Source organism: Pelophylax lessonae (genome assembly GCF_965119305.1).
Source record: "Pelophylax lessonae genome assembly, chromosome: 1".
Classification (NCBI taxonomy): domain Eukaryota; kingdom Metazoa; phylum Chordata; class Amphibia; order Anura; family Ranidae; genus Pelophylax; species Pelophylax lessonae.
Genome location: NC_138768.1, coordinates 751,099,324 through 751,111,796, shown reverse-complemented (window position 1 = coordinate 751,111,796; position 12,473 = coordinate 751,099,324). Strand labels below are relative to the sequence as shown.

The 12,473-nt window shown below is 45.2% G+C and overlaps 1 protein-coding gene across 3 annotated transcripts in view; it reads right to left on the bottom strand.

The window, feature by feature from the left end:
- Window positions 1–1,647, bottom strand: part of ATP8A1 (ATPase phospholipid transporting 8A1) — a 473,872-nt gene extending 472,225 nt beyond the window's left edge. For all 3 annotated transcript variants that reach the window (XM_082272128.1, XM_082272127.1, XM_082272129.1), the window contains exon 1: window positions 1,539–1,647. The gene's annotated coding sequence lies outside the window, so the exon portion shown is untranslated. The remainder of the gene's footprint in view (window positions 1–1,538) is intronic.
- Window positions 1,648–12,473: the final 10,826 nt, after the last annotated feature.

Sequence of the window (12,473 nt, the reverse complement as noted above, 5' to 3'; positions counted from 1 at the left end):
GTGGTGAGGAGTCCGGTGGTTGGAGGTTGGCACAGTCAGATAATGGTGAGGGGTTGGGTTAAAAGGGGTGCCAAGAGGTTGGTACAGTCAGATGGTGGTGAGGAGGTTAAAGGGGTAGAGGAGGTCGGCACAGTCATCAGATGGCAGTAAGGAGTCGGGTTATAACGGGTGGTAGGATAATGACACAGTCATTAGATGGTGGTGAGGAGTCAGGTTTAAGGGGTGGTAGTAGGTTGGCACAGTCATCAGATGGTTGCAGGTTGGCACAATGTTTAGATGGTGGTAGGTTGGCACAGTCATCAGATGATGGTAGGTTGGCACAGTCATCAGATGGTGGTGAGGGGAAGTCAGGTTAAAAGGGATGGTGGTAGGTTGGTACAGTCATCAGATGGTGGGAGGTTGGCACAGTCGTTAGATGGTGGTGAGGGGAGGTCAGGTTATAATGGATGTTGGTAGATTGGCACAGTCATCAGATGGTGGTGAGGAGTTAGGTTAAAAGGGGTGGTGGTAGGTTGGCACAGTCATCAGATGGTGGTAGGTTGGCACAGTAATCAGATGGTGGTAGGTTGGCACAGTAATCAGATGGTGGTAGGTTGGCACAGTAATCAGATGGTGGTGAGGAGTTGGGTTATAAGAGGTGGTGGTAAGTTGGTACAGTCATCAGATGGTGGTAGGTTGGCACAGTCATCACATGGTGGTGAGGAGTTGGGTTATAAGAGGTGGTGGTAGGTTGGTACAGTCATCAGATGGTGGGAGGTTGGCACAGTCGTTAAGATGGTGGTGAGGGGAGGTCAGGATATAAGGGATGTTGGTAGATTGGCACAGTCATCAGATGGTGGTGAGGAGTTAGGTTAAAAGGGGTGGTGGTAGGTTGGCACAGTCATCAGATGGTGGTAGGTTGGCACAGTCATCAGATGGCGGTAGGTTGGCACAGTCATTGGATGGTGGTAGGTTGGCACAGTCATCGGATGGCGGTAGGTTGGCACAGTCATCGGATGGCGGTAGGTTGGCACAGTCATCGGATGGCGGTAGGTTGGCACAGTCATCAGATTGTGGTGAGGAGTTGGGTTATAAGGGGTGGTGGTAGGATGGCACCGTCATCAGACGGTGGTAGGTTGGCACAGTCATCGGATGGTGGTAGGTTGGCACAGTCATCAGATTGTGGTGAGGAGTTGGGTTATAAGGGGTGGTGGTAGGATGGCACCGTCATCAGACGGTGGTAGGTTGGCACAGTCATCGGATGGTGGTAGGTTGGCACAGTCATCGGATGGTGGTAGGTTGGCACAGTCATCAGATGGTGGTTGGTTGGCACAGTCATCGGATGGTGGTGATAGTATATAGATGAGAGGGCGGTATGGAGGAAGTTGTACCTGTACGGTATGAGTAGACGGATTGATATGAGGTCGGTGAGTATGTATGGAGGAAAGGAATGAATACAATGTATGATGACCGGGGCACGCAGTATAGAGCGGTGTGTGTGGGTGGAAGTACCGGGGAAGGGGTGAGATGATTATAGATGCGGAGCTCCGTCAGTTCACCTCTCCCGGCTCTGTACAGTCCATCAGTCGGCGTGTCCCAGGCGGTGTGTTCGGTAATCTCCTCCCCGGCTCCTTTCCTCCTCCTCCGCACTCTTCTCCCCGCCCGCTCCGATCTCTACTGATCACTGAGCCGCCTGGTCTCGCGCACCCTGCTCAGAGCGTACCACTACACCCGGAGAGGGGGGGTCACCGGCTTCACACCATTCAGGATCTTGTATATACGAGTCTACCTATGACAACAGTTACACCAGGAAATAATATGGATTCTATACATAGTACGGAGCTCCGGGGTGAGAGAACAGAACATGTCCCGTTCACACATGTAGCTGTGATGTAATGCCCCCCCTCCCCCGCACACAGTGTGTCAGTCGGAGCGCTGTGCGGTGATCGGTCCGGGATTTGTGATGTGTGACCGGAGGGGACCGAGCCCGGGGTACACTCAGCTCTATGGGGGAGGGGGGTCTCTATCACCCCATTATATACATTGCCAGTTACTTCCCAGCCCTGTGTGCTGAATAGAATATAGTGTACACAGGAGGGCATTCACCAATCACACAGCACCTTCTATTTCCCTCAATGAAGGCAAAACATTCTCTGATTGGACAAGGTAGGGATCATGATGTCATTACTCACCTCGTCCAATCAGAGAACACCTTGCACTCATTCAGAAAAATACAAAGTGTTGTATGAATGGCCTCCTGTGTTCACCTAAAAGACAGAGGTCACCTGTCATCCACCCCCCTCTTCCATTCATAGGGAGTTTCCCCCCTCCTCTTCCTCCATTCATAGGGAGATTCCCCCTCCTCCATTCATAGGGAGATTCCCCCCTCCTCCATTCATAGGGAGATTCCCCCCTCCTCCATTCATAGGGAGATTCCCCCCTCCTACATTTAAAGGGAGATTTTCCACACCCCTCCTCCATTCATAGGGAGATTTCCCACAACCTTCCTCCATTCATAGGGAGATCCCCCCTCCTCCATTCATAGGGAGATTCCCCCCTCCTCCATTCATAGGGAGATTTCCCACAACCTTCCTCCATTCATAGGAAGATTCCCCCCTCCTCCATTCATAGGGAGATTTCCCACACCACTCCTCCATTCATAGGAATATTCCCCCCTCCTCCATTCATAGGAAGATTCCCCCCTCCTCCATTCATAGGGAGATTTGCCACACCTCTCCTCCATTCATAGGGAAATTTCCCCACCCCCTCCTTCAGTCATAGGGAGTTGTCCCCCTCCTACATTTATAGGGAGATTTTACACACCCCTCCTCTATTCATAGGGAGATTTTCCACACCTCTCCTCCATTCATAGGTAGATTTCCCCCTCCTCCATTCACAGGGAGATTTTACACCCCTCCTCCATTCATAGGGAGGTTTTCCACCCCCCTCATCTATTCATGGGGAGATTTTCCACCCCCCCTCATCTATTCATAGGGAGATTTTCCACCCCCCTCATCTATTCATAGGGGGATTTTACACACCTCCATTCATATAGAGATTTTCATTATGGAAGCAATAGTACAGGTTCTATGAAGGGAAGAGGGGGCAGAAAGGGCTGGTGTAGATGGCACTCATGGTAAGTCGATAGGACCGGTCCCTCTGCTCCATTAACCACTACAACACCAGAAAACGGTGGGGGGCATCAGAGGGCAAAAGAGTTTAACCATTTGTCCTCGGGGAGGTTTTACCCCCTTAATGTCCAGGCCATTTTTTGTGATTCAGCACTGCGTTACTTTAACTGACAATCCCGCGGTCCTGTGACACTGTACCCAAATACAATTGATGTCCTTTCCCCCCACAAATAGAGCTTTCTTCTGGTGATATTTTATCACCTCTGCGATTTTTATTGTTAACGCTATAGACAAAAATAGAGCAACAATTCTGGAAAAAGATAGAATATACAGGAAAGAAGTATTTGATTCCCTGCTGATTTTATATGTTTGCTCACTGACAGAGAAATGATCAGTCTATAATTTTATTGGTGGGTTTAATTTAATAGTGAGAGACAGAAAAACAACAAAAATATCCAGAAAAACGCATTTCAAAAAAGTTATAAATTGATTTGCATTGTAATGGGTGAATGAGTGGGGAAACCCTTGTTGGCAATCACAGAGGTCAGGCGTTTCTTGTAGTTGGCCCCCAGGTTTGCACACATCTCAGGAGGGATTTTGTCCCACTCCTCTTAGCAGATCTCCTCTAAAGCCTCGTACACACGTACCGATTATCAGCCGACTGATCGGCCGTCTTTTGTCCAGTGTTGTTGTGTTGGTTGAAATGTGCTAAAGACTGCACACAAATTTTGTCGGCCAACAAAAACCAACTTCAGAAGTGATGTCATGTGCTGGTTAACTTTCCGTGTGTTTTTCTTCTCTGAGCATGCCCAGTCTTGCTCATCAGATTTTTGTCTGCCGAAAAGTCGCAGTCGGTTGTCGGAATCATCATACTAACAAGCCGATAATCGGCCGATCGGGCGGCGGCCGAAAATTCACGGCCAACAATCGGTACGTGTGTACGGGGCTTAAGTCATTAAGGTTTCGAGGCTGACGATTCGTAATGTAAACCTTCAGCTCCTCCCACATATTTTCTATGGGACTAAAGTCTGGAGACTTGATAGGCCTCTCCATGACCTTGATGTGCTTCTTTATGGGCCACTCCTTTATCGCCTGGGCCGTGTGTTTCGGGTCATTGTCATGCTGGAATACCCACCCATGACCCTTTTTCATTGCCCTGGCTGAGGGAAGGAAATTCTCCCCCAAAATTTGATAGTACATGGCCCCATCCATTGTCCCTCTGATGCGGTGAAGTTGTTCTGTCCCCTTAGCAGAAAAACACCCCCAAAGCATAATGTTTCCACCTCCATGTATGAAGGTGGGGATGGTGTTCTTGGGGTCATTGGCAGCATTCCTCCTCCTCCAAACATTGCTAGTTGAGTTGATGCCAAAGAGGTTGATTTTGGTCTCATCTGACTACAACACTTTCACCCAGATCTCCTCTGAATCATTCAGATGTTTATTAGAAAACTTCAGAGGGGCCTGTACATGTGATTTCTTGAGCAGAGGGACCTTGCAGGCATTGCAGGATTTCAGTCCTTCACAGCATAGTCAGTTACCAATTGTTTTCTTGGTGATTGTGGTCCCAGCTGCATTGAGATCATTGACAAGATTCTCCTGTGTGATGGGCCATACACACTATCAGATTATCTTAAGACTTTTGTCTGTAGACTTACCAAAACCATATATGAGGTCAAACCTAAACACTTTCAATTTGTATGCAATCCGGCAGGCCCTTGCACTACATAGAAAAAGGTAAATCTGAAGGAAAAAGTCTTCAGATAATCTGATAGTGTGTACGGGGCTTAACTCTGGGTAACTCCTCACTGTTCTCATGATCATTGGAACTCCCAGAGGTGAGATCTTGCATGGAGCCCCAGACTGAGGGAAACTGACAGTTATTTTGTGTTTCTTCCATTTGTGAATAATCGCATCAACTGTTATCACCCTCTCACCAAGCTGCTTGGCGATGGTCTTGTAGCCCATTCCAGCCTTGTGTAGGTCTACAATCTTGTCCCTGACATCCTTGGACAGCTCTTTGGTCTTGGCCATGGTGGAGAGATTGGAATCTGATTGATTGATTGATTGCTTCTGCGGACAGGTGTCTTTTATACAGGTAACAAGCTGAGATTAGGAGCTCTCACTTTAAGGCCCCTTTCACACAGGCGGACCGTTCAGATCCGCTTGTCCGTTTTGTTGGCGGATCTGAATGGATGCCCCATACATCTCTATAGGGCGGCATCGGATGTCGGGAGAGATGTCCGCTGACATCCGATCCGTCAAATCTGGACGGATGGAAAACCTATTTTCCATCCGTCCAGAGGATCGGATCTGATGGGATCAGATGAGAACAGACAGACGGTCCGTTCCCATCCGATTCCCCCATAGAGAACTGCGGGTCCTGACAACTCTGTCTCTGCACCAGTGGCGGCTGGTGCTCAAAATTTTTGGGGGCGGCGCAAAAAGAAAAATGTAATAGGTATTGCTTCGCGTCAAAAAACGCAGTAAAAAAATTGCGTGACTTTAAAGTCATGGTACAGGCATGGCACAGGTGATGGTATAGGCATGGCATAGGTGATGGTACAGGCATGGCACAGGTGATGGTACAGGAGATGGTATAGGCATGGCACAGATATGGTATAGGCATGGCACAGATATGGTATAGGCATGGCACAGGTCATGGTACAGGAGATGGTATATGCCCCCTTTCAATGCAGTGACCAGCGTACATGCCCCCTTTCAATGCAGTGACCAGCGTACATGCCCCCTTTCAATGCAGAGACCAGCATACATGCCCCCTTTCAATGCAGAGACCAGCGTACATGCCCCCTTTCAATGCAGAGACCAGCGTGACTGCCACCTTTAATGCAGAGATCAGCGTGCGTGCCCCCTTCAATGCAATGAATATTGTGCTGTGCCCCCTTCAATGCAATGAACACTGTGCTATGCCCCCCTCAATGCAATAAACACTGTGCTGTGCCCCCTTCAATGCAATAAACACTGTGCTGTGCCCCCTTCAATGCAATAAACAATGTGCCACCTTCAATGCAATGAACACTGTGCTGTGCCCCCACAATGCAGAGTTCAGCGTGCATGCCCCCTTCAATGCAACTGTGCTGTGCCCCCTTCAATGCAATGAACAATGTGCTGTGCCCCCTTCAATGCAATAAACACTGTGCTGTGACCCCTTCAATGCAATGAACACTGTGCTGTGCCCCCTTCAATGCAATAAACACTGTGCCACCTTCAATGCAATGAACACTGTGCTGTGCCCCCACAATGCAGAGTTCAGCGTGCATGCCCCCTTCAATGCAACTGTGCTGTGCCCCCTTCAATGCAATCTACAATGTGCTGTGCCCCCTTCAATGCAATAAACACTGTGCTGTGCCCCCTTCAATGCAATAAACACTGTTCTGTGCCCCCTTCAATGCAATGAACACTGTGCTGTGCCCCCACAATGCAGAGTTCAGCGTGCGTGCCCCCTTCAATGCAATGAACACTGTTCCGTGCCCCTATCAATGCAGAGTTCAGCGCGCGAGCCCCTTTCAATGCAGAGTGCCACAGCATTGTCCCCAATCACTGCAGAGCACCACAGCATTGTCCCCAATCACTGCAGAGCGCCGCAGCATTGTCCCCAATCACTGCAGAGTGCCCATAGCATTGTACCCCAATGATTGCAGAGTGCCACAGCATTGTACCCCAATGATTGCAGAGTGCCCACAGCATTGTCCCCCAATGATTGCAGAGTGCCACAGCATTGTACCCCAATGATTGCAGAGTGCCCACAGCATTGTACCCAAATGATTGCAGAGTGCCCACAGCATTGCACCCCAATGATTGCAGAGTACCACAGAATTGTACCCCAATGATTGCAGAGTGCCACAGCATTGTCCCCCAATCAATGCAGAGACCAGCGTGCGTGCTCCCTTCAACCCAATGCACTTACCTGGCGGCGGCGGCGGCTCGGCTATCGGCGGCGGCGGGAAGGTGAGCGGCTTCTCCCTCGTCCTCTTCTGCGGCGGGAACCGGCGGGCGGCCTCTCCTCTTCTCTACGGCGGGAACCGGCGGGAGCGGCGGTGACGGTGAGTGACTGACGCACGCACCGGCACCGCCCCCATTGCGACGTCAGCGATCGGATGTCCTGGATGATGATTGGTCCAGGCTGGAGACTGGACCAATCACAGCCAGGACATCACGAAGGTGGGGGTGGCCAAGCGCTCTTTCCTGCGACCAGGTTACGCCCCCAGAAGGCAGCCAATCGGTGCCTTTCTGGGTCGTAAACCCCACCCCCCCCCCTCCTTTAGCCACCACATTTTTTTTATAACTTTATTGTTCTTTTTTGTCATTTTTTTCCTTTTTTTTAAGGGGGCGGCGCCCTGGCGCCCCCTATGCACGGGCCGCCACTGCTCTGCACACAGCACAGAGACAGAACTGCCATCCGCCTGCTCAGCGGGGGATCGCGGATCGATCCCCCACTGAGAAAAATGGAGTCCGCCGACAGACTCCCTTGTGTGAAAGGGGCCTAAGAGAGTGCTCCTAATCTCAGCTCTTTACCTGTATAGAAACGCCTGGGAGCCAGAAATCTTCCTTATTGATAGGGGATCAAATACTTATTTCACTCATTAAATGAAAATCAATTTATAACTTTTTTAAATGCGTTTTTCTGGATTTTTTTGTTGTTATTCTGGCTCTCACTGTTAAAAAAAAACCTACCATTAAAATTATAGACTGATCATTTCTTGTCAGTGGGCAAACATACAAAATCAGCAGGGGATCAAATACTTTTTTTTCCTCACTGTATTTTACTTTCTGCTATAAAACTTATCCAATAAAAAAAAAATCGAATTTCTTCATCAATTTAGGCCGATATGTATTCTGTTGCTACACGTTTTTGGTAAAAACAAAAATCCCAATAATCGTACATTGATTACTTTGCACAAAAGTTATAGTGACTATAAAACGATTGGATATTTTTTTTAACTAGTAATGGCAGCGAATTAGCAACTTATAGCGGGACTGTTTTATTGCGGTGAACATTTGGAGACTAACTGACACTTTTGACACTTTTTGGGGACCAATGACACTAATACAGTGATCAGTGCTAAAAATTTGCACTGTTACTGTACTAATGACACTGGCTGGGTGGGTGTTAACATCAGGGGCAATCAAAGGGTTAACTATATGCCTAGCTAGTGTGTTTGTGTACTGTGGGAGGTGCTTTTACTAGGGGAAGCCATGGATCTGTCTCCCTCCCTGCTTTGCAAACAGACTTATCTACCTTACAATCCAATACAGTGTCCGCCACCCCTCTCTGCCAATCCCTCAACTGGCTTCTCATTGGCCAACAAATAAAACTGGAAATATCAACAGTGCATCACCAATCTTGTGTCTAAATATCACCCAAACCCTCCTCTCCACTCCTACCAAGACCTCCTGCTCTCTAGCTCCCTTGTCTCCTCCTGGAATAGGCAGAATCCAAACAGGGAAGACCGCTCTAGGTGAGGCTGGAATCAGGTGCTGGTCGGATCCGCAATCCAGGATAGCTTCAAACAAAAGGAATGACCGCACTTCCGATAAATTGCAAAGAAAGGAGTGTCTTTATTCCACATCAATCGAATTGGCAAATACAGATACACACTGTGAGTGCAGGACAATCGGTGGACGCGTTTCACGACTGGATATGTCGCTTATTCATCACCAAGTTCACTCTGGATGTGCATCGGCCATATATACACCCCATACATACAGCTGGCAACAATTGGAGTCATCAAGCTAGTTGTTCCTCCCTTCGGTCAGCTGTTGGGAATCTACGGCTAGATTGCACAGACAGAGTGACCCCAACAAAATCCAAACTTCAAAACACTTGTGCAAAAACATTTTACATATGTATGGATATCAATCGAAATGAATATCCTTAGTGGTAAGTGCTAAAGTAAAGAAAAGTAAAAAAAACCATCAAGAATAAAAACATATTCAGTGTATATGATACCTTTATCATATATATAAAAAGGATATATATGTGTATAAAGTATAAATGAGAAGAATATGTATTAAAAACCTTGTGAGTGACCATGAAAATAAAAATATAATGAAAAAGTGTGAGGTGATAATAGTATATTATTATTAAAAAATAATAATAATAATGTGCCGTGTCACAATGTGCCGTGTCACAAGAGAATTCTTGATGTCTAAAAAAGCCGTTTGACCGGCCGAAAAAACTATGTAGTGTATTCAGAAACGGAGCAATATAAATGTCAAATATGTAAAAAGCTCCAATCTGTAATTTCTGCCCAACAATCATATGTGAAATAATGCGGTGATATATTATAAAAAAAAAAAAAAATTTGAAAAAATTTTGAAAAACTTATTATAAAATTCATAGTGTATATAAATTACCGCATCGATGTCTCAAGGATACGTTTTCCATAAAACATTTACCAATGGTGAAACACTAATAAAATTGCATAAGAGAAAGTCACATGTGTGTGAATCATATATAAAAAATTATTATTTCCATATATTAATGGATATACATGATTCACAATAATCAAATGTGGCATGTGTAAAATATAATATAAACTATACAAGGCAAAGTGACATCGTCTATATTCTTCTTTAGTTGTATAAACAGCGATGAATGTCAATCAATGTGAACACATTGTAGCAACCTGTTGCTGTGTTGAAGAATGTTACAAATGTCAGTGTGCACCTCCTTTCTCATAGGCAAAATTTCTCATATGATGTTAAAACCACAAAAACCTCTTTTTGGAAGAAAAGTCTTACAAAAAAGACGTCCAAAAAAAGGGGGGGGGGGGGAAATTTTTAGGGAAGAAAAAGAGATACAAAACAAGGGAAATCGGGTACAAATCGCTATATGTTAGTAGGCTAGATTGGCTAAAAATAGCTCTCCATTTAAATTGATCAGCCATGCTTATAGGAGACCCGATATGTTAAAATCGGCCAGTCTATGGGTAAATGTGGGAGTTTATCTCATCTAAATCAGTCTAAGCAATCAAAAAGTTGATTATTATATTATTTTGTTTTTATTATAATCTATTTTATCGCTATGAATGCTGACCTCATCCACAAATCCCAGAGGCAGGGGAAAGAAAATTTGGGAACGAACCTCCAACATGGTGTTATAATTATGTATTTTAATGCTAAAGATCTATGGCAATACAGATGACTCCAGCACTCTAAATAGAATGCATCCAATATTATATTACTTATATGTGCACATCCTGTACAAGCATATAGAGTCCGGAGTTCTCTCTGTGATTCTCACAGATCTTAAGAAAAAACTTTTTAATAGGTGCCATTAAAGCTCTTATATGTATACATTCTAGCTAAAGTAAAAGTAGTCTCAGATATTCCTATGTGAAAAAATTGTCACTGGATATTTTATATGAGTTTTATCAAAGTAGGGAAATATTTGTGATGATCATTTTTCTGGACAAGTATTATACTAGTATGAATACTCGCATAACTAGTGGATGTTAGGTATAAAAGTGTGTCACGTCCCACTCAAAGTTCATACCTTCGGGTAATCTTGTATGGAGTTTAAATATCCAGAAAACTTCACGTTTGCAAAGTATCTGAAAAATATCTCCTCCTCTTTTAGGTTTTGAGATTTTTTCAATGACCTGAACCATGACCAGGGAAATATCTCCTTCATGTAGGCCATTGAAATGACGAGCGACATTGGTTGATTTAAGACAACGAATGTCACTTAGGTGTTCTCTAAATCTATCCTTGAGTCTCCTAGTTGTTCTGCCCACATATTGGGCTGAACACTTTTTGCAGGTGATCAAATATATGATATAGTCAGAATTGCAGTTGAAAAACTTATCTATTTTGTAGATCCTGCCACTAATGGTGGATTGAAAATGGGGACTTTTTAGAATATGGGGACAGGTGACACAATCCTGTGCCCCACATCTATAGTTTCCTCTACAGTGTAGCCATGTTAGCGATGGGGGGGCCCTTTTGGTTTGATACATACTAGGGGACAATACATTTCCCAAAGTAGCCGCCCTTTTCGCCACAATATTAAATCCCTTTCCCAGAATTTCATTACATGCATGGTCTAGATGTAAAATGGGTAGATGTTTATTAATTATAGATTTTATGTGGTTAAATTCTAGGCTATATGGTAATGCCAATGTGACCGAAGGTGTACATTTATCTTTTTTATGTTTCCTTTTTTTTCTTGTATTTTTGTCACTAGAGGGACCCTTTGTCGTTTGTACAACATTGGGGTCAAATTCCTGGTTTGTGGGTGCAGTATGATTAGGTGCAGCGAGTTGCAGAAGGTCAGTGCGATTTCTCTCAAGGGCTAATCGATAGGCTCTGTCCAACATCCACCTGGGATAGCCTCTCTGGAGAAAGCGTTGGTATAGGGAATATGATTCCTCTTTGAAGGTATCACTGTCGCTGCAAATCCTTTTGAGCCTCAAAAACTGCCCCACGGGGATCCCTTTTATTGTGTGGAGAGGATGTCCTGACTTTGCATGCAATAGGCTATTGCCTGCCTGGGGCTTTCTATATACGGAGGAAACAATTCTATCTCCTGCATGACTCAAAGTTATGTCCAGAAATACAATTTTATCTAAACTGGAGACGCCCGTAAAGGAGAAGTTCAAATCGTTATTGTTCAAAAACAGTGTAAATGATTCAAAATCAATAGATTTATGGCAAATGAATAGTAGATCGTCAATGTAACGACGGTACAAAAAAATGTTATCCCTATATGGGTTTCCACCTCCAACGATGCGGGACCTCTCCCACCAACCCATGTAGAGATTGGCTAGGGAAGGTGAGAACTTAGCTCCCATCGCTGCCCCGCATCTTTGGAGGTAGAACACATCGTCAAAAGCAAAATAGTTGTGTGTTAATAAATAATCAAGAATTTCTATCAAAAAAGCCTGTAAAGTAGGTGACATCTCTGTGTATGTTTCTAAGCTGTAGCCAACCGCTTCCAAAGCTGAAGTGTGTGGAATAGAGGAGTACAGACTGGACACGTCACACGTGATCCAGCTGTACTCCTCGGACCACACAAAGGAGTCCATAATTTTTAGCAGATGGTTTGAGTCTTTCAAATAGCTTGGAAGAACTTGCACTATATGTTGGAGTTGTCCATCCAGCCATTCTCCTAGTCGTTCGTTAAGGGAGCCAATGCCTGATACAATTGGGCGTCCATGTACTGGATCCAATCCCTTATGTATCTTTGGCAAGTGGTGAAAAATTGGTGTTTTTGGGAACTCTGGGATCATATTTTCAGATTCCTTGATGGAAAAAAGCACCTATGGCTGCCCCTTTCTTGACAAGTTGCTTTAGGACATTTTTAAACTTGTTGGTCGGATCACTTTTTAACGGTTGGTATGT